Source organism: Rattus norvegicus, chromosome 20 (genome assembly GCF_021556685.1).
Source record: "Rattus norvegicus strain SHRSP/BbbUtx chromosome 20, alternate assembly SHRSP_T2T, whole genome shotgun sequence".
In the NCBI taxonomy this organism is placed as follows: Eukaryota; Metazoa; Chordata; class Mammalia; order Rodentia; family Muridae; genus Rattus; species Rattus norvegicus.
In genome coordinates this window covers 37655483-37677804 of record NC_141553.1, presented here as the reverse complement: position 1 = coordinate 37677804, position 22322 = coordinate 37655483, and the positions used below count along the sequence as shown (strand labels likewise).

At 38.5% G+C, this 22322-nt stretch overlaps 1 long non-coding RNA gene across 1 annotated transcript in view; it reads right to left on the bottom strand.

Annotated features, from left to right (window-relative positions):
* Positions 1–194: 194 nt before the first annotated feature.
* The window catches only part of LOC147998661 (uncharacterized), a 62710-nt gene continuing 40582 nt past the window's right edge, over positions 195–22322 (bottom strand). The window contains exons 2-4 of the long non-coding RNA XR_015645230.1: positions 7757–7872; positions 7488–7584; positions 195–4862 (exon numbers count right to left, since the gene is read on the bottom strand). This is a non-coding gene — a long non-coding RNA (uncharacterized LOC147998661). The remainder of the gene's footprint in view (positions 4863–7487; positions 7585–7756; positions 7873–22322) is intronic.

Below are 22322 nucleotides of genomic sequence, written 5' to 3'. Positions count from 1 at the left end.
TGCTGGTGAGGATGTGAAGGGGGAACACTCCTCGGTTGTTAGGGGGATTGCAAACTGATACAACCACTGTTGAAATCAGTCTGGAGGTTCCTCAGAAAATTGGACATTGCAATACCTGAGGACCCAGTTATACCACTCCTGAGCATATACCCAAACGCTGCTCGAACATACAACAAAGACACAAGTTCCATTATGCTCATAGAAGACTTTTTTTTTATAATAGCCAGAAGCTGGTAAGAACCCAGAACCCTTCAACAGAGAAATGGATACAGAAAATGTGATACATCTACACAGTGGAGTACTACTCAGCTATCAAAAACAATGACTTCATGAAATTCATAGGCAAATGGATTGAACTAGAAGATATCTTCCTGAATGAGGTAACCCAGTCACAAAGGAACACATATGGTATGCACTCACTGATAAGTGGATATTAGCCCAAAAGTTTGGAATACCCAAGATACAATGCACAGGCCACATGAAGCTCAAGAATTTGGAAGACCAAAGAGTAGATGCTTCAGTTGTTCTTAGAAGGGAGAACAAATTATTCACAAGAGGAAATATGGAGACAAAGTGTGGTGCAGAGACTGAGGGAAAGGATATCCAGAGATGACATGGAGGTACCAATGGCCCAACCACAAATGTAGCAGAGGATGGCCTTATCAGGCATCAGCGAGAGGAGAGGCCCCTGGCCTTGTGAAGGCTTAATACCGCCCCCCCCCCCATGTAGGGGAATGCCAGGGTGGGCAGATGGAAGAGAGTCAGTGGAGGCAGGTGGAGGGGGGATTCCAGAGGGGAAATTGGGAAAGTGGATTAACATTGAAAATGCAATTAATGAAAATATCCAATGAAAAAAATGGGCTTTTATATTCAAATGTAAGGACTAAACTATCTCTCAGTAGTGTGTAAATCATAATGGAATTTGAACCAATTCTTTGAGAGGTGATCTTTACTATGAAGTTGACTGGATTTAGAAGGAGCATACTAGTGTATTTGAGTTTGTTTATATGGTGGATTACGTAGAAGGATTTCCATATATTGAACCATCCCTGTGTCCCTGGGATGAAGCCTACTTAATAATGATGGATGATTGTTTTGATGTGTTTTTGGATTCGGTTTTCGAGAAATTTATTGAATACTTTTGCTTCGATATTCATAAGGGAAATTGGTCTGAAGTTCTCTTTCTTTGTTTGATCTTTGTGTGGTTTAGGTATGAGTAATTGTGACTTCACTGAAGGAATTTGGTAGTGCTCTGTCTGTTTCTATTTTGTGGGATAGTTTGGATAGTATTAGTATGAGGTCTTCTATGGACGTTTGATAGAATTCTGTACTAAACCCATCTGTTCCTGGGCTCTTTTTGGTTGGGAGACTTTTAGTAACTGCTCTGTTTCTTTAGGTGATGTGTGGTTGTTTAGATGGTTTATGTGATCCTGATTTAACTTTGGTACCTGGTATTTTTCTAGAAAATTGTCCATTTCCTCCAGATTTTTCAGTTTTGTTGAATATAGGCTTTTGTAATAGGATCTGAAGATTTTTTGAATTTTCTCAGATTTTGTCGTTATGTCCCCCTTTTCATTTCTGATTTTGTTAGTCTGGCTAAGGGTTTATTTATCTTGTTGATTTTCTCAAAGAACCAGCTCTTGGTTTTGTTGATTTTTTTGTATAGACCTTTTTGTTTCTACTTGGTTGATTTTATCCCTGAGTTTGATTATTTCCTGCCTTCTACTCCTCTTGTGTGTATTTGCTTCTTTTGGTTCTAGAGCTTTTAGGTGTTTTGTCCAGCTGCTGATGTATGCTCTCTCCTGTTTCTTTTTGCAGGCACTCAGAGCTATGAGTTTCCTAGTAGCACAGCTTTCATTGTGTCCCATAAGTTTGGGTATTTTGTACCTTCATTTTCATTAAATTCTAAGAAGTCTTTAATTTTTTTCTTCCTTGACCAAGTTATCATTGAGTAGAGTGTTGTTCAACTTCTATGTATATGTGGGCGTTCTTTCGTTATTGTGGTTATTGAAGACCAGCCTTAGTCTGAGGTGATCTGACAGGATGCATGGAATTACTTCTATCTTCCTGTAGCTGTTGAGGTCTTTTTTTGTGACTGATTATATGGACAATTTTTGAGAAGGTACCATGAGGTGCTGAGAAGAAGGTATATCCTTTTGTTTTAGGATGGAATGTTCTGTAAATATCTGTTAAGTCCATTTGGTTCATATCTTCTGTTCATTTCTCTATGTCTCTGTTTAATTTCTGTTCCCATGATCTGTCCATTGATGAGAGTGGGGTGTTGAAATCTCCTACTATTAGTGTCGATTTTGTTCAATATTAGAATGCCTATTCCATCTTGCTTCTTCAGAATATTTGCTTGGAAAGTAGTTTTCCAGCCTTTTACTCTGAGATATTGTCTGTCTTTGTCTCTGAAGTGTGTTTCCTGTATCTAGCAATATGCTGGGTCATTTTTCATATCCAGTCTGCTAGCCTATGTTTTTTTTAATTGGGGAATTGTGTTCATTGATGTTGAGAGATATTAAGGAATAGTGATTGTTGCTACCTGTTATTTTCATATTTAGAGTTGGGATTTTGTTTGTGTGACTCTCTTTTCATGGTTTTGTTGCAAGGAGATTATTTTCTTGCTTTTTCTAGGGTGTAGTTTTCCTCCTTGTGTTGGGCTTTTCCATCTATTATCCTTTGTAAGGCTGGATTTGTAGAAAGATATTGTATAAATTTGCTTTTTTCGTGGAATTTCTTGGTCTCTCCATCTATGTTAATTGAGAGTTTTGCTGGATATAGTAGTCTGGGCTGGCATTTGTGTTCTCTTAGGGTCTGTATGACATCTGTCCAGGATCTTCTGGCTTTCATTGTCTCTGGTGAGAAGTCTGGAGTAATTCTGATAGGTCTGCCTTTATAGATTCCTTGACCTTTTCCCCTTACTGCTTTTAATATTCTTTGTTTTGGTGTTTTGACTATTATGTGATGGGAGGAATTTCTTTTCTGGTCCACTCTATTTGGAGTTCTGTATGCTCCTTGTATGTTCATAGGCGTCTCTTTCTTTAGGTTAGGGAAGTTTTCTTCTATAATTTTGTTGAAGATATTTACTGGCCCTTTAAATTGGGAGTCTTCACTCTGTTCTATACCTATTATCCCTAGGTTTGATCTTCTCATTGGGTCCTGGTTTTCCTGTATATTTTGGGCTAGGAGCTTTTGCATTTTACATTTTCTTTGAGGGTTGTGCCTGGGATTCTCTCTTCTATCTCTTGTATTCTGTTGGTGATGCTTGTATCTTTGACTCGTCTCTTCCTTAGGTTTTCTATCTCCAGAGTTGTCTCCCTTTGTGATTTCTTTATTGTTTCTATTTCCATTTTTAAGTCCTGAATGGTTTTACTCGATTCTTTCTCCTTTTGTGTTTTCCTGTAATTCTTTAATGGATTTTTGTGTTTCTCTTTAAGTGTTTCTACTTGTTTACTTGTATTGCACTGTACTTCCTTAAGGGAGTTATTTTTGACCTTCTTAGAGTCCTCCATCATCATGATAAGATGTGATTTTAAATTTAAATCTTGCTTTTCTGGTGTGTTTGGATATCCAGTATTTGCTTTGGTGGGAGAGTAGTTTCCTCTGATTTTTCGGGGGTGTTCAGAATTCTGAGGATCCAGCTCTCCCCAGACCCCATGGGATTTTGGAGCAGGTAGCTCTCAAGTTATTTCTTATACATAAGCCATTTGTACCATCTAAATGGATTCAACACTAGCAGGAAAAGTAGCATACCCAATCCCATGTACTTGCATAGTTTTTCTTCTTTTCCTTATATGCTTTTATACATGTTTTCATGCAAAACCATTTAGTCACACCTTAAATATTCCTCATCCTTAATCTGTTTCCATGCAGAAGAAAGAAAGTCTTCCCCAGACCTTCTCCCAAAAGCAATTGTCACTGTGAACTCATCGACAAAGCATGTCTCTCTGTGTTCCCTAAAGAAGAATCCAGAATGCCATGGTGGTTCAGAGGTATAATTGCTTGGATAGAGAGGGATTGTGGGTAAGGAGGGGTGATGGACCTCAAATCTGCCAACACTGTGGTCCTGGGAGATAGTGGGGAAGTAGAAGTCTATTTGAGGTGATTTGAAAGTTACAGATACTACTTCCCAAATGGTCAGAGTTACACAATTTTGATCTTTTTTTTCCTGAGGGATCCTTTCCTTTTCCTGATTGGCAATGGGCAGAAGCTTAGCGATGATTCCTTCCAATTGTCACAGTTTAGATTAGAAATGACACCAACCTGGGTATTTTTGTGTGTTGAATAATTTCTTGTTTCATTTCTAGAACCGTTTCTTGCTAGTCTAAGTGCCATACACGAAGAAATAAATATGGAGGGAGAAGTAATTTTGAATTCTAATATAGGTGTGTTACCCCAGAAAGGCTGTTATTAATGATAATTACAGTGTGGCTTTTGAATACAGAATGGAACGGTTAGCCTTCTTCATAGCTAGAAAGTGTATAGAATCTAACAGCCAGAGATTCAAATCCATCAAGACCCCATGCTGTAAATATATGGGCCATGTGGGCTTGAACGCCTTTGTGGGAAGGTGGAAAGTATTCTGGTCAGTAGGTTTGGGCTTCTTGGCAACTCCTCTTCACATTCTCCAGGTCTCTTTTGTGTTGGCCTTTGCTACTCACCAGACACAGTGTTGCTCTTCACACCTCATTTATTGCATTTCAATCATGAATTGTTATTCTAGCCATGGAGAAGGAGCCGAGAAAGTTGATTAAATTTAAAGATTGATGAACGTTGAAAGTTCTCTGACTGCTTTGCAGGGTTCAGTTTTAATAACTAACACAAGTATGCCTCAGACGATGTTGCTAGATGATTCAAGACTAAGGAAAATATAACAGAGACTTCCAGTTAAAGAGGAAAAAGAAAACATTACTTATGCTCTAGGATTGTTTAGGAATAACCGAGACTTTCTTTTTTAATGAATCCATCCCAATAATGTTGTTTGGATTTGGACAAGCTCTCTTAATTTTTCTTCCAATACCTAATGTACACATTTAAAATAATAGTAACATTATATATTGGGTGATGGTACTCATTGACTAACAGCTGGGCTACCTTTGAGAATCAACAGTCAGTAAAGGAATTTTCTGGTGAAGATGTGAGCCTGTGTGAGCTCCTGCAATGGCCAGCATTGTGAACACCTGCAATGACCAGCATTGTAATACACTGGATTAGGAGCCTGTCTTGAACTGAAAGCTTTCAAAAGAATAAGACAAATCAAGTCTCTGGGAAAACATACTCTATGCTAAGGTTTGTTTTTTTTTTTACATCCCACAATGTGACTGATATTATTTCTGTTATTTTGTAGGTAAAGAAATTTTAAAAAAGCTTCACTATATATTATAGCTGTGAAACAGGTAATTTTGTTTTATAGTATATAATTATATATTTTGAAAAAACACACCTATGGCCTAAGATCCCTTCTAGGAGGTTACAGCTTAATTTATAAAATTTTACATGCAGGTGAAAAAATATTTAGAGCTGAGTGTGTATATTTTTCTCTTATTACAGTCATGTTCTTAGGCTTAGAGAAGGTTAACACTTTAGGTTGTAACAGTATCTATTGAAGGACAGAAAGGGATGGAAATTTTCAATTTTCTGTCCTAGATGCTTGCTTAACCAAACCATTCTAAGTGTCCAGATTATAAATTTATAATCCTAAATCTGTGTGTCATGTGCAAATACAATCCCCATTCAGCTTACTTTGCATTGGCTTTGAGGTAAAGCATTAGAAAACACAGGCCTTGGTTCCCTGAGTCTCTTGAGCACATGCGTGAAAATCATTTTCAGTCATTTAACAAAAAAATATGGGAGAGGATTTTCTAAGAGAAAAAAAATTGATTTCTGTTGAATTAAATCCTTTCTCATTACCTGTATCATTTTAAATTTTAAATATTGCTTCTGCATTTAACTTTCTTTATGGAAGCTAGTGAAGAAGCATTAGATATGAAAATGAGATCAGAGGAATGTGAGGAAGACAAAACATTTAGTACATTATGAATTTATTCTCTACGAGATATTTTAGATTAAATCATTTAGAAGTTGTTATGTATATATTTCCATAAGGAACTAGGCATGTCTTTTCCTAATACTATTTTCTTTTTTCCCTTTGGATATTTTTTATTTACACTTCAAATGTTATTCCCTTTCCTGGTTTCCCGGACCTAAGCCCCCTATCCAATCTCCCTTCCCTTATTCTATAAGGGTGTTCCCATCCCCAACCACCCCCCCCACCTTCATGTCTCTTCCCAAAATTCCCCTTCCCAAAAGGAAGGACCAAGGGCTTCTCCTTCCTTTTGTGCTCAACAAGTCCATCCTGTGCTACATATGCACATATGGAAAGATGTTGTATAAATTTGGTTTTGTCATGGAATATCTTGGTTTCTCTATATATGGTAATTGAGGGTTTTACTGGATAAAATAGCCTGGACTAGCATGTGTTCTCTTACGGTTTGTATGATATCTGCTCAAGATTTTATATCTTGGGCATTTGAGTAGTTTGTTCCTAGATTCTGATGTTGTTTGAAGATGGGAATTTATGGAGTGATGTTTTTCTGGGGAAGTAAGAATATCACAGGCAGAGACTTTGAGGTTTCTAAAACCATACTTCATTCAGAGTTTGCTCTTTTTGATTCATACAAATTGATCAAGATACTATCTCTTGCCTTCCAGTTCCAGGCATCAAGCTCGTCTTTTTAAATGCATCCCTGTGGTGAAGATGGTTCTTTTTATTTCTGAGAATGTAATTTTGTTGCAAATAAACTTTTTTCTTTTATAAGTTGCTTTGCTCTTGGTGTCTTTTCCCAATAATCGAAAGTAATTAATACAAATGTATTGTGTTAGCTTGTTATAGAAAAATTTAATTCCAATTAGAGGTTTCTACTCTGCCTTGATCATTCAGTTTCTGGATAAAAGATCCGAAACATTTATTATTTATAATATGCCTTAAATAGCACAAGAGATATCTACCCTCTATGCTGTTAGATTCTACTTTCCTATTGATAACCCTGAGTTATTATTGTGTTTCACTTGAACTGTTCTAAACTTGAATTGTCCAAGTCTCAGGGTCATGTTTTCCTGACTCATCTAAGTCATGGTGTTTTCCCACCATTTTTTGTTCTCTCCCTCATGGATCTCCTCCAACCCTAAACCTGAGAAACCTAAACCTTTCCTATGTCTCTTCTTTCTATCTTTTAGTGGTCTGCATCTTCATTCAACCATAAGAAAGTCACTTGGGTCTACATGCGGACTTTCTTGTCTCTGGGGCAGCTAGGTCAAGGGGAATCAGTATTAGCATTAACTTATGAGCACCATTATGTCAACCCACTACATTAGCAGACTCTAGAAGTCAAAAACTTTTCACACATCTTATTATGCTGCTATCATATGCCTTTTCAAATATTGTTTCATTTCTTTTGTTGATGTTTTATTAAAGCAGTTCATACCTTTGCGTGTGAGTGACACTCATCTGCAGTTTTCTTGTGTGTCTTCATCTGGCTCTGGTTTCAGCATCACTGGCAAGACTTTCTAGTGCTTATCTGTCTGAGGGCAGATTTGTAGAATTTATTTTTCAAATTATTATAGAATTTGTTAATGAAAGTCACTTTGTAGTAATAGAGCCCCAAGTGTGTTGGTGGATGATATAAGTATCTTTCACATATTTTCTAGATTAGTTTCATGTGAAGACAACAAGCCAAAATGAAGTTAGACACACCTTCAGTCCCACAGGATGACATTACGCTGTGGTACAGAAAACAGGCAATATGCACTTCTCCGTGGAGAATCTCAGCTCTCTTCAAACAGGCTTCCAGAGAAGCCTTCATCTGTGTCCTAATGGAGTAAGCAGATTGAAACTGAGAAGATGGAAAAGGAACTATGTTACTGCAGCAATTTCACACAAGATAAGACTGGCAACTGAGGACTCTGCCCTTCAGCAGCCATAGCTCCCTCTGTGCTAGGATGAATCCAGCATCACAGGAACAGATAGGGTAAAGGAAACCAAGCTTTGCCTAACGGTATTAGTATAGGTGGTACGGAGATGCTCAGGGTCACATGGGGTTGATAGAAACATTATCCTTCTTAAAAATTCATGTGGTGGGCCCTGACTTTTCTTCGTGGGATGATTTTTATTTCTGTTTTATCTATTAGTTTATTTCAAAGCAGGCTCTCTAGCTCGCACATTGTGTAATTGAGAAAGACCTTGAGCTGTGATCCTCCTGCACCCGCCCCTTGAGTGCTCAGGTTACAGTTATACCCCGTCATGCCTCCTTTTTGTCATTCTGGGGATCAAATCCAGGGTTGTTCATGCTGGCAAGTACTCTGCTAATGAAACCATATCCCTAGCTCCTGGAAACATTTTGACTTCCAAGTTTAACTTCTTTTCTTATTGAAGGCTTAGTTAGATTTTTTTCTATCTTATTTTGTCATGAAAAAAATTCAATGCTGAGTTCTTTCTTTCTAGAAAGTTCTAAGATTTCTAACTTCCTGGCAGAAGACTAATTTATAGTCTTTTTTATTTCTGTAAGAGTATCACTAGTGCCTCTCATTTCTAATGCTGACAATACTCATTTTTTAAATAACCTGTCAAAAACCTGGCCTTTCATTTCATTCACATTTCTTATACTTTTGGTTCCTTGATTCAGTGATTTTTCTAGTCATTTTAACTTCTTCTGTACTGACTTTTTCAGATTTCTTTTTGCTGCTTTTCTCTGGTTTTCTTCTGAGGAAGCATCTTACTTTGTAATATTTGGGGGGGGCATTGCTACCTTCTTTAAATTTTGCTATTCTATGTGCTCATTGATTACTGAACTTGCATTGTATCCTTGAATGTTATTCTATTGGAGAATGGAAGCTCATTTCCAGACTAGCTAAAAGCATATGGAAATACATAATACAGTTTGATTAGGTGAGTTAAATGTTTACCATTGGCAGGGCTCGTGATACTCCCTGCATGATTTTCAGTTCATATCAAGTTTCCCAGCCAAAGTTAAGAGAACGGAATGTTTTGAAGAGCCAAGAACAGAGACATGCAAGGTCTCTGCAAGCTTTCGGAAGGAATGATTAACAACTTGATGAGAAGTTTCTCTCACTACACATGATTGGGACAGAGAAACTGGCACTTTAATACAGCTGTCCTAAAAAGACACTTTTCTTCTCCATTTCTCTAACTGTCTCCATAGCCAAACAGCAAAAAGTGTTCCTAAGATAACAAATAGTCACGCAGGATTGGATCATAATTAATACAGAATTCTGAAACTTCTGTCTGTGTTACCAGACTGCCACCATCATACACACACACACACACACACACACACACACACACACACACACACACCCCACATCACACAGACACACACAGACACACACAAAGATACACACACACACTACCACACATACACAGACACACAGACCACACCACACACACAGACACACACAGGCAAACAACCCACACCACACATACACACACACACACACACACACCACATACCACACATACACACATAGACACACATACAGGCACACCCCACACCACACATACACATACAGACTCACACACACACACCACATACCACACAGACACACAGACACACACATACCACACATACACACACATACACACACACCACGTACAAACACACTGACGCACACACAGAAGATACACATGCACAGTTGCATTAGTTTCTTTGATATTTAAAAATTTTGCATAAATAAACCTTTAAGTACAACATAATATTTTTGTGACAGGTATTGACCCGAAAGTGTCTCAGGTCAAGTCGTTGATGGTTTGGCTCTTATTTCTGTGTAGGAATGTTGTCCATGGTACTGCCTTCAACTAATACAGTAATTTTGCAAGACTTGGCAAGGATGGGGAAGAGAAATCAGGAAAAATAATAGGTTTCAGGTGGATGAACATTTTAATTACACTATGAAAATAAGATAATGATTTTTTTTACACACTGATCTCTTTCAGTAGAGTTTGTTGCAGCCAATCATAAATGTCTTTCTTGTATAGCTCATGACCTGTAGGGTTTGAATTGCTGAGTCGAAACAGGGAATGGTGCCCACATCAGGAATAAAAGCAGAAAATTTAGTAGCATCTCTAGATAGCTTCACTGGGTCAGGATTATCCTAAATGCCAACACCTCTCTTTTCTGACCCCTGATGCTTATTCTTCAGTATGAATACTTTCCCACAGAAACTCATATGCCTGCTATGTCCCATCCTTAGGTTCTTACGTTTGATTTTACATATTATTATTATTATTTTCAAAATATGGAACATTTAACGAATTTGCATCCTCCTTGTATAAGGCCTGAATTAACCTTTTTGTATCATTCTAATTTTGGAGTATGAGTTTGCAAAAGTGAGCATTAGTTCTTGAAAATTTTAAAGGGAAAGTAATCATTTAATAGCACAGTGGTGCGAGTTGTGAAACATGTTAGATATACATATCAAGTGAAGAATGACTTCACCTTTGATAAAGTAAAAAGTATATATACACGCACACGAAACCTTGGAATTCTAAATAACAAGATATGAATATGTATACTTCTAACAATTATTAATAAATCTTTTGCCTTTGTGCATTTTTTTTGTTCTTTTTTTTCGGAGCTGGGGACCGAACCCAGGGCCTTGCGCTTCCTAGGCAAGCGCTCTACCACTGAGCTAAATCCCCAGCCCCGCCTTTGTGCATTTTTAAAACAGAGTTATTTCTGAAACAAAAAAAAATGAACAAACTCCACCATGATGTTGAATTCTTATAGCCAACTCTATACATTTGATACCTCACAATGTGGAAGAACATGCTTTGGATATGAAAGCAATGTCCATCTCTTAAGTCGAATTAAAACAAGTAAAGGGTAAAAAGCTTGGTGACACATTTCTGATCAATACAACAACAACATCAATGACAACAAAAAGGAACATTCTAGGGGAATGACCAAGGATTGTAGAAAGGCTTGTAATAAGTGGAGCAAATGAACAAATGGTATTTTAATTATATTCAGAAAGAGATAGCTTTCAGTGGGAAAAACTTACTAGGTATGAGGAGGCTATACCAAGGGTATATGGCATACTGAACTCGAGCAAAATACCTTCTTTTCAAAGGGTTTAGAAGCTGGGATGTCCTGGAGGCCATTGAACTGCTATCAGTTTTGATACACAATTTCTGCATCCTGATCAAGATGGTGTCATATATTTACTGAGTTATCATCATGCTGTGTGGGGCGGCTTCGTATAAGTCCCCTCAGTTTGAGTCAACCAGTTCATTCTTCGTCTGTTTTTGTACACATAGTCATTTTATATACTATATAGGAATTATACAAACGGTTTGTGTTTTTAATATCGACTAATTGAGTTTCCTTAAAAATACTTTTAAAGAAGGATTATGGCTCAGGGGGATTATGACTTGTGGCAGAATTTCCCCTAATTAATTGGTAATAATGATGACAAGAAGTCAATCACTGGAGGAGGTGGGCCTTCCAGGTCTGAGAGAGAGAGAGAGAAAGCAGGAGAAGGGAACACACCTTTTGGGATGGAGAGGCAGGAACAAACCAGATAAGATATAGGCCAGGGACTGTTAGCCCAGGTAGCAGAACCCACCAGGATCTGTCTGCCACCAGAAGATTTCTTACATAGAATAGTTGATAAATTTAGGTAGGATAAGAGATTCTGCACTCAACAATTGTATCTATTGATTCTAAACTAAGATTGTCTGGTGTTTCCCATTCCACAGAGACCCAGGTTGGCCAGAGGGAAAGAACTTTGGAGGTGAAATTTGACCAGGCTTTGGGATGGGAAGATTGGGCATGGACTAAGCTCCAGGGGAAAGGTAGTGAGTGGAGTGTGGGATGGCGAGAACACACACATAGCTACCTGTAGGGACCTAGAAAGCTCTCTTGGAGTTCTGGAGAGGTAGAGCCAGCGTTGGTGGGAGAGGCCTTTGCAAGGGGAAATATGTAGTCTCGATCTTGGGTTATCTACTGGGCTGGTAACAGACTGAGACTACTGGCCGGTGCCTAGCTGGTGATAGCATGGATTGTTTTTTTAAATATTATATACAACAATGACAAGGGGTTATGTGCCAAGCAAAGACTTGTGAGTAGCTGGGAATTTGAGGTGTGGTTCAAGTTGAATGAATTGTAGAAATTCATGTGTATTTTTCCCAGCATTCTGGTATTCTCCTGTGTAAAAAATAAAGGAACATCTACTTTGTTGTTGTTGTTGTTGATGATGATGATGATGATGATGATGATGATGATGATGATGATAATAATACTTTACAACTATTATTGTGGAGGGGGGGATGGGTGCAAAGCAGCAGATACGTGGAAGTAAAAGTACAACTTTGTGGAGTATATTTCTGTTTTTTTTCCCCTTCACATGGGTTCTGGAGAACGAATTTAGGTCAGAAGAATGGTTCAGTAAGTCCCTTTAATTACTGAGCCTTCTCGTTGTCCTGAGACTTCTCCTTCAACTTCCTGCAGTCCTATGTGCATATTAGAAGCAATAATACATTCCTACTGTTGTAAAAATATAAAAAATAAAAAATGCTGTCTTTTATCCCACTCTAGATCTAGATGTGGGATAAAATGCCCCCAAAATATCTGCTAGACATCTTAAGTCTCAGTCAGCAAAGCCTCTCATCCTCTCTGCTCCATCCCATATCACACCGCCAAAGCCCTCTCTCTGAGCCTAGCAGCAATCTCTCTACCTATCTAGTTCCCAAAGCAGGTTTCCATGCCAGAAACAAACATCCAACTCCATGGTGGACCAGACCAGCTGCCCCACACTCTCTTACACTTAAATCCACACATGAAACAATACACAACACAAGAACCTTTGATCCAATTGATAAGATATAATTGCCCACCTAAACATACAAAGTTCTGTACACATCCATCCCTTAAAAACATTTATAACAACCTGTAGAGGAACAGCGTGGACTCAACGTCAGCTGCCATATTGTCCCCCTGTACTCTCTCTCCTCTCCTCTTCTATTCCCATCTCCTCCTCTTCCTTCAAACTTTTCTCCCGCCCATCCTTCCTTCTTGTCCAATGACAGGCCTCCTTCTATCTTGTACCTGCCTCACCTGTGACATCATCCCACATCCTACCAAGGCTGTGATGAATGCTACTGATTTGACGTTCATTCAAATTAAGACTTAAGTGTATTTAACAAGTTTTCTAGGTTTGAGACTGGGGAGCAGTTTTCTTGTTGCTAACTGTTGTGCTTGCTCCACACTGAAAAATAGTGTCCTAGATGGAAGGGGGGGGGGGGAGCAGAAATCATCTACAAACAGAAAAGGAGACATGAATTGTAATTATTTCTACTCTTTAGTCATAAAGCCATGACTGTACTTTGGTATGTTTGGGAAATTGTACAAGAAATACTTAACTGTTCTGTGAAGACAATTTTGAGGAGGGAAAACGCTTGAAAATGTAAGATTAGAGTCATTATTTGACTCTCAGCTCTGCTTTCCCGAAGTGCTTTACTGGACTCAGAACAGTTACTGCCCTTCTGATGTCCCCCTACCCCCTGTGAGGCCATTAATTTAAGCTGGCCAACAGCTTTCTGTCTTTTAGAATAGACTTGTTTAGTTCAACAGTGGCACAGCCCAAGAAACTGTGAAACAGACAAACATTTCCAAGTGTTCAGTTTGTCACCACCTTTGTCATTAATTCTGCCCAATTTGGAGAAAATAAAATCTCACTGCTGATAGCAATAGTGGTTTATTAAAAGGTAATTAACATAGGAAACAACAAAAAAGATAGCAAAATATAACTCTAGATGCTAAAATCTTAAAATAACTACTGTAAATATTTTTGATATTTTTCTCTACCTCTTTGTGAATAGACAGACATTGCCTTACTAAAGTTCATCAACATAGCAATAGTTTTATTAAATCAGATCATATAATAAATGTATATCGTAGAGTATTAATTGAAGTGACTAGGGTGTACTGTGTTTTCTTACACAAAGCACTACTTTTTTTTTTACTTTTCCTTCATTAAATCAATCAAAAGCATTGCCAATCTGGGTCAGCATTCTAGCTCCATTGCTCAGAAACAGAAGTGAGCTCCAGACCATGTATAATAAGTCAGTAACTGTGATATTATTATACCTGGCCAGACTAAGTTGAAAAGGAAACTATTTAGTTGGTTTATAAATAAATACTTATGTAAATGAAGTTAGATGATAGCACTTAACCCAAAATATTTTTATACAGGTGAATGTGTTATTACTAGCATTTGGTTGGGTAGCTCGTGAAGACAAGGAGTGAGAGAGTCAACTTTCATCTTGTTTTTCTTTCTGAATAATTCTGTGATACATAGGAAATGTGGGTTAACTTCAGTAACAGACCTAGGTAGGGGAGGCTGCATGTCTTTATCGCATATGTTTCTGAAAACTCAAAACACAAGCCTGTTCTTAATCAAACTGACAAACTTGAAGAGTTTTTTGTTTTGTTTTATTTTATCTTTTTCTTATTTGCTTTTAGTGCAGAGTGACAAACATTATTCCAGAACATGTTAGCAACATAATTTTTCCAGGGATATAAATTCAGGGTGGGTTTGAAGTGTCTGGCTAGTTTTTTGGTCTTTCCTGATTTTTGTAAAGTTTCCTTTATTAAAATTTCTATATTTTTGACTCGTTGTGAAATCACTAAAAATGTCACAAATTATAATAAATTCCTGCAGAATCGCTTTGCAGTCTGAGCTTAGTTTGTCAAGCTCATATGTGAAGTAATAAAACTCCTGAGTAGTGTATTTCTGGCATGTAATGAATAACTTGAATACTTATACATAGAGTTCACTGAGTTGCTGCCTTCAACACACATTTTTATATAGGGAAATTTTCGTGTGCAGAAAGCATATTACCATAACACCTGATAAATGATCATTAGAAAGCATGTTTTTTACATGTGGTGTGTTTCTGGGAAAACATTCTGTGAGAGACAGCTGCCTCACTGGCTGCATGAAGAGACAGTCAAACAAGATATTACGGACTCATTGGTGTAAGTTTAGTTTTTTCAAAACCTACTTTAATAAGGGTTCTTAAATGATTCAACCTCCCTTCTTGCCCACTGACCAAAAATAGGAGAGAAGAAGGGTTAATAGGAAATGTGGGATGTGACCATGCTTAGAAGTAGTTCTTTGGGGTGATTCCAACAGTAGGGGCAGTCCAGTATAATCGCAAGCAGAAAGCATGCATCAATAACAGTGGGTGAATTGGTACAAGTCCGAAAAAGCAGCAAGAGACAGTCAGACCAGCAAAGTAGTGCAAAATGAACGAAGGCAAGAGCAGCAGCATAGAAGACCAGCAAAGTATAGCAAGGCAAACCAATACAAGAGCATCCTCTCATCATCTGTGGAATGATATTCTTTCCGAACATTTCTCATGTGTCTGCCTCAGCAAAACACCCTTTCATAAGACAGCTTTGAAACAAAATACCGCAGGACACAACCGAGTCTCCAAAGAAACCAGCAGCTTCCACTTAACAGTGGCATGATGCAAAGGTAAAGCATTGAGCTAGAGTACCTGGGTCAAGTTTTTCCTATTGACCCATTGGAAAATTGGAGGCTGTGACCTTGTAAAGTAACTTCGAGGAGGCTTACATTTCTGGTAGTGGTACTTCACAAGTCTTCTACCCTCAAATTTTGACCTGATTCAGTGTGATACATTACAAAGAATAGAAGCTTATTTCCTGCTAAATGATGAGGGCCAGATCTTCATCATCTCTGCTAGCTTAGTGGTTAGGTTTCTTTTGACAGCATCCCCAGATAAAGGTTTCCCTGATCTCTTTTCTTTTTTTTGGGGGGGGGGTTCTTTTTTCGGAGCTGGGGACCGAACCCAGGGCCTTGCGCTTCCTAGGTAAGCGCTCTACCACTGAGCTAAATCCCCAGCCCCTTCCCTGATCTCTTTTGGAAAGAACTGCACTTAATCCTTTGTACAAAATTCTACTGCTTCAAGTCTTGTGTCTGTCTTCGAATTCATCCATCCTTCGGGATTATTCATCTATCATAGGTAAATTTACATGGATGAGGGAAGTTTTTGGAAATAGAAGGCATCGTGGATTTTTACAGCTTTTCTAGTGATCTTAAATCATTCTATCTCTGTCATGAAAGTTTTCACATCTATTTTTTTTACCTCTATTTCCCTGCGTTAATGATAAAACAGTTTGATAATTAAGATTTCAGTAGTTGTTTCCGGGAAATTAGCTAAATTTTGCACAGCGGATTTATGCAGGTGAGTTCTGGCACAGGATGGGTCAGGGACTGTGATTGGGCAGTGAGAAAAGGGGCGGAGACAGAGTTTTGGTATAGGGAGAGAGGGGAGAAAGAGAGAAGAACCAAGATGGAGACAGAGAAGGATGACCCAGATCCTTGTGGCCTTAAATGGACTCTGGTAGTTATGAATATTTCTTAAGAGATGGATTTTTATAGGTCAATTTATCTTACTTATATGGGCAGTTTATATCTATCAATTGGCTCTGAGTTTATTGTGCAGACATTTTGTGGAGTTTGAATTTACGGATGCAAATCTGATTACTAAATACAAACATCTGGAGTTTTGATTTTACTGAGTTGCTGGGACCAGAGAGATCACAACTGGCAGAGAGAGAGCTGAGAGAGGGCTTAGGAACTCGGTCCAGTGTGTGGCAGTGCTGCGAGCAAATAAAGTACATTTAAGTCACTGGAGGAGCTGCCCTGAGGGTGCTTCTCATAGGGGGCTATTGTACTGGCTGGTTTTGTGTGTCAACTTGACACAAGGTTGGAAAGGGGTCTCAGTTGAGGCAACGCCTCCATGAGACCCAGCTGTAAGGCATTTTGTCAACTACTTATCAAGGAGGGAGCACCCAGCCTATTGTGGGTGGTGCCGTCCCCTTGCTGGTCTTTGGTTTTATAAGAAAGCAAGCTGAGCAAGCCAGGGGAGACAAGCCAGTAAGAAACATCCCGCCATGGCCTCTGCATCTGCTCCTGCTTCCTGATCTGCTTGAATTCCAGTCCTGACTTCCTTTGATGATGAATAGCAATGTGGAAGTGTAAGCTGAATAAACCCTTTCCTCCCTAACTTTTTGATCATGATGTTTATGCAGGAATAGAAACCCTAAGACAGCTATTATCTAGATTTGTATTTCAAAATGTGACATCTTCCTTCCACACCAACTTTGGTATACAATGTCATCCACTCCAATGTCCTCACTAGAATCTCAAACAATGGGGTTGGGGGGGTCACTGAGCTTTGGACATTCAGACTCAAACAGAGTTAAATAAACTTCTTTATAAAGAGATTTGGGTAAAGGCAATAAATGAAGGACTGCCACAGAAAAGTGGTGGCAAAAAAGTGGGGCCATTTCTATAACTATACCTGGAAATGTAAGGATAACTTTTCAGTTGTGTGACAGACAGCTCAAATGAACTGGATGAAGCAAGTTAGAAAAACTTTAGCCATTTGTAAAAGAAGTAGTATGAGCAATTCTTTGGATCCCAAAAATGAGAAGATGAGGGAATTGGTACAAGATAAAAAAATAAAACAAAATAGTGATAACTTGGCTGTATTGTGTCTATGACTCAGAACTTTATGAAGACTGAAACTAAGAATGATGGATAATTGACCTGGCAGAAGGTATTTCAAAACAACATAGTATTTGGTCACTACCATAGGTTTTATTGTCATGTTTCCTGGTTTATAGTGACTTCTGGGAACCAAAGATCGAGAACAAAGATTTAGAAAACTTGAAAGCATGGTGATAAAAGGATTAGGATAAGAGGGTGTAGCCAAATATCTGGCCTTTCACGTTATAGATGGAGAAGAAGACAATGAGAAATCGGCCTTGATGGAAGAAATATCCTAATGAAGCTATGGGAATGTAGTCATTGTGGGACTCTAGTAGAGATCCACAACACACCTTGGAGAGCTGCCAACTAGCCAGCAGTCTCAGAGTGTAGCCTTATAGGCTGTGACTCAGAAAGTTAAAAGATACTCAACCAGTTCAGGGTCTAGCCTGATTAACGACATGATTGCTCAAATACACTTACTGGTTACCTTGTCTATAAAGTTTGTCTTCTCTTTTAGTTTTTTAAATTTAAGTAATTATTTTATCCTTTCCTTCCTTCCTTCATTTATTTATTGATCTACATCTCAAGGACTGCCCCCCATCCGCCCTCACAGAGTTCCTCCTTCCACACTCCCTCCCCTTCTCTGAGAGAGTAGGACCTCCCTGGCTATCACTCCTCCCTTGTCTCTGCAGCGTTAAGCAAAACATCTCCCACTGAGGCTAGACAAAGTAGTCCTGTTGGGGAACAGATTCCATAGTCAGGCTTTAGGGACAGCCCCCACTCCAGTTGTTGGGGGATCCAATTGTCTGCTACATATGTGCCAGTAGCTCAGTCCAGTTCTTTGATTGGTAGACCAGTCTCTGAGAGCTCCCAGGGGTCCAGATTAGTTGACTCTGTTGGTCTTCCTGTGGGTTTCCGATCCTCTTCAGGGCCTTCAATTCTTTCCCAAACTTCTTTCTAAGGCCCCATGACCTGTGTTTAGTGATTGGCTATTGGTGTCTGCATCTGTTTCAGTCAGCTGCAGAATGGCTCAGCATTAAAGACTAGGCTCACAACCAAAGATATAAAGTTTGTCTTTTAAAAGTAGCTTTAAAATTAACTAATGTTTTAACAAAAAGAAAAAAGAAGATTGCAGTATTTCAAATGAATTTTCTTTACTTCTCAAGTTTCTAAAGATCTCTCTAAGATAAAATTTTAAAACAGCACCAATTTATATGATTCTTTTTACTTTGTCAAATAGCCCAAAGCCTGCTTTTTTATAGCAGAAATTGTAGTGTTGCTTATTGTAGTGTGAAACTTTTCCTGATGAGATGCAATCCAAACATCTATTCACCCAAGGTAAGGAGCAAACAACTATACAAAATAATGAATATACTACAGTCCAACTTGGCAAACAGATGAATTGACTGGGGATATTTATAAGGATATAGGTGAGGGACTATTTAAATGAGCAGGAAAACTCAAGGGCATCTGCATCACCAAAAACATGACAGCTTAATTGATGAGAACCAAATGCTCTCTGTATGACACAAATGCTCTCTGCATGATGGGCAGGCTGCTCACCCAGTCAGAGCTCTTCTGGGTAATTCTCAGAAGTTGTTTACTGAAGGTACAACCTTGAAGAGGGGCCCTCTTAATCTTGTTGGGTTCAGGAACTTTTTGGGATTTGGAAGTTGTTGACTTCCCAAATCATGTGAGACTCCCCTCTCCTTTTGGATGTGTGTGTGTGTGTGTGTGTGTGTGTGTGTGTGTGTGTGTGTGTGTGTGTGTGATATTTCAATTTAATACTCCCCAAATCCAAGGAGCCTGCTTCTACATGGGATATTGTATGTAACCCAGAGAAAACTGCTGCTTGATATTTAGTTCTAATTTGTCTGGGTTTAGTTGAGCTCCGTGTATCTACACTGTCCTCTGGGTCTTTGTTTCTACTATGGTCTTTTCTCATCTTTTGAGTGACTAACAGTTTTACTTTTCTGAGAGAGCTAATCAGTGCTACATTTTTAGTGTTTCTTAAGAGTTCCAATCTATTGTTTCTTTCCTCACTACAGAAAGTGTTCATGTTCATAACTTTATGTCTTCTGCATCACATCATTGTTGAATGTACCTCATCTTGTGTACTGGTTTCTATGGAAGATCATCTTTTCCTTCTACCTCTCTCATATTTTATAATTGGAATTAAATTCAATCTCTTTTACTAATATGTACTTCATACCTGATGTCTTCCTGTTTCTCTGACTTTGGGATTTCTTTTTTATATTTTATTTTGATATTTATCTTATTTTAAGCTCTTATATTATCAAAATTGTGCTCTTGTTAGGTTCTTTTATAGCAATACATCTTTGGGAGGGATTGATCTTTTATTGGGATTGATTTTTTCTGAAATAAACACTTTGTTTGGCTTTTAGATGCCATGATCTTCCTTGACTTACTTATTTCCATTTTTATACTTTTCTGTTTGTGGAGCGCTGTGTGTGTGTGTGTGTGTGTGTGTGTGTGTGTGTGTGTGTGTGTTTAACTTAGACCAAATAAAAGAAGCTTTGAACAGTCCTTTTATGGGACAAGATTCATAGAATGGTGATATAGTTTCGTTATACTACTTTACCTGGACTGTTTTTCTGTCTGTGTGTTGAATATACAGCCAGGATATTGGGGTTACTGGAGTTCTAGCCACTTATTTTCAGATTACTCTGATAATCAGCAAGACTCATGAAACATGAAATATCAGGACATGAATGAATTAAGGCTCTGCTAATGGCACAACCTCTGGTTTTGTGACCTATAACTCTTGTTTGTATCTGATTGATCATGTTCTCATGGAGATAGGCATGATTTCCTGCAATCATGATGAAGCAAGTGTAATGATGAACTAAGACAATTTAATCCAGCTGTACTTGCCAAGAGCCCAACATTAATATCTTATAATACTCAAGGACTACATTACTACATTTTCTGGCTCCTTACTTCTCTACCAAACTTATGGCACTGGTGAGAAATTCCGGAATATTATTTCTCTCTTCCTGCATCATAGCATTGGAGGAGTGAGTTAAAGGTCTCTCTTTTTTTATTATTATTAACTTGAGTATTTCTTATTTACATTTCGAGTGTTTTTCCCTTTCCAGGTTTCCGGGCAAACATCCCTCTCCCTCCTCCCCTTCCTTATGGGTGTTCCCCTCCCCATCCTCCCCCTATTGCCGCCCTCCCCCCAACAATCTAGTTCACTGGGGGGTCAGTCTTGGCAGGACCCAGGGCTTCCCCTTCCACTGGTGCTCTTACTAGGCTATTCATTGCTACCTATGAGGTCAGAGTCCAGGGTCAGTCCATGTATAGTCTTTAGGTAGTGGCTTAGTCCCTGGAAGCTCTGGTTGTTTGGCATTGTTGTTCATAAGGGGTCTCGAGCCCCTTCGAGCTCTTCCAGTTCTTTCTCTGATTCTAAAGGTCTCTTTTTGCTAGCCAGTATCATGTCTCTTGTCAGTTTGTAAACAGACTTTCTTCTTTCCTGCCTCTCTCTCCAATCATTAATTTCTAAATGCCATAATAAAAGCAAATCACACATTCACAGAGAGTGGCTCAGAAGATAAAGAGACTAAGATGTTTGAAAGTCTCCCAACCTGCATTTGAGGCTCCCACTTCCACATAAAGTCATCAAGAAAGTACCAATTCTAAAATGTTGTCCTCTGACCTTCACATGTACACTGTGTCATGAACAAATACATTTATCATGCTTATGCATGCACATGAATAAAAGTAATAATAATAATAATAATGATGATAATAATAGTAGTAGTAGTAGTAATGACCCAGAATCTATGATCTAGTAAATTTTGAAGAAAAACAGTTTTAGATGGAAATGTTTTTTATTCCATTGCAGCATTGGAGGAATGAATAGTCTTTAGCTCCTCAGTTAGTGTCTAACTAGTTGATTCTGGTTTAGGCTGGTGAGCCCCATTTTCACTTTTGAAGTTTTATCGCACACACTCAGATCATAGACGGATATTGAGCTACAAGTTAAATGTCTAGTGTTTTGTTTATCTATAGTACTGATGTTACACAGAGCTTAAAGGAAACCATACATCGAAAGAAGTCAGTTTCAAGGTTGCATGTAGGTTTGGATCCCATTTGTTTTATGTTTGAGGAACTGGATTTTATGACATAATAATAAAGTTCTCCCATGGCTTTGAGGAGCAGCATATGGGAGTGTATGATTCCTGTCTGTTGAGAATAATACACATTATGAAAAAACAACACCATCTATGGCTATTTTAATGATTAACATACCACATTAAAGTGGGTGCACATGCCTTCTGCTTACTTCTGCTTGCTACTGGAGAATATCTGCTTCTAGAACACGAGAACATGAGTCCCACATTTGTTCCCTCTTATCTGCCTCCTGATACATTGTTAGCTGCTAACACTCTCTCCCCGCTCTACTTGTGGGACTTCTCTCTCACAATTGCCTATTCCTGTTTTCTAGTGTAACTGGTAGCCCTTCCCCCAGCTCATCACAGTTCTAAGAAACCCCATTTCTGTCTTCTCTCCCACTATGTTGAAGAACTCATTTCTTCTTTCTGTTCTCACATTTACCATTTTTCCCCTTTCACCAGCACTTTCACACAGGAGCTGAGTTCTTTCCACTTAAGATTAAAAAACAAACAAACATATTAAAAGTTGCTATTTGCCAAGTCAACCAATCTCATGTCCTGTATGGTTATGCATATTGAGTT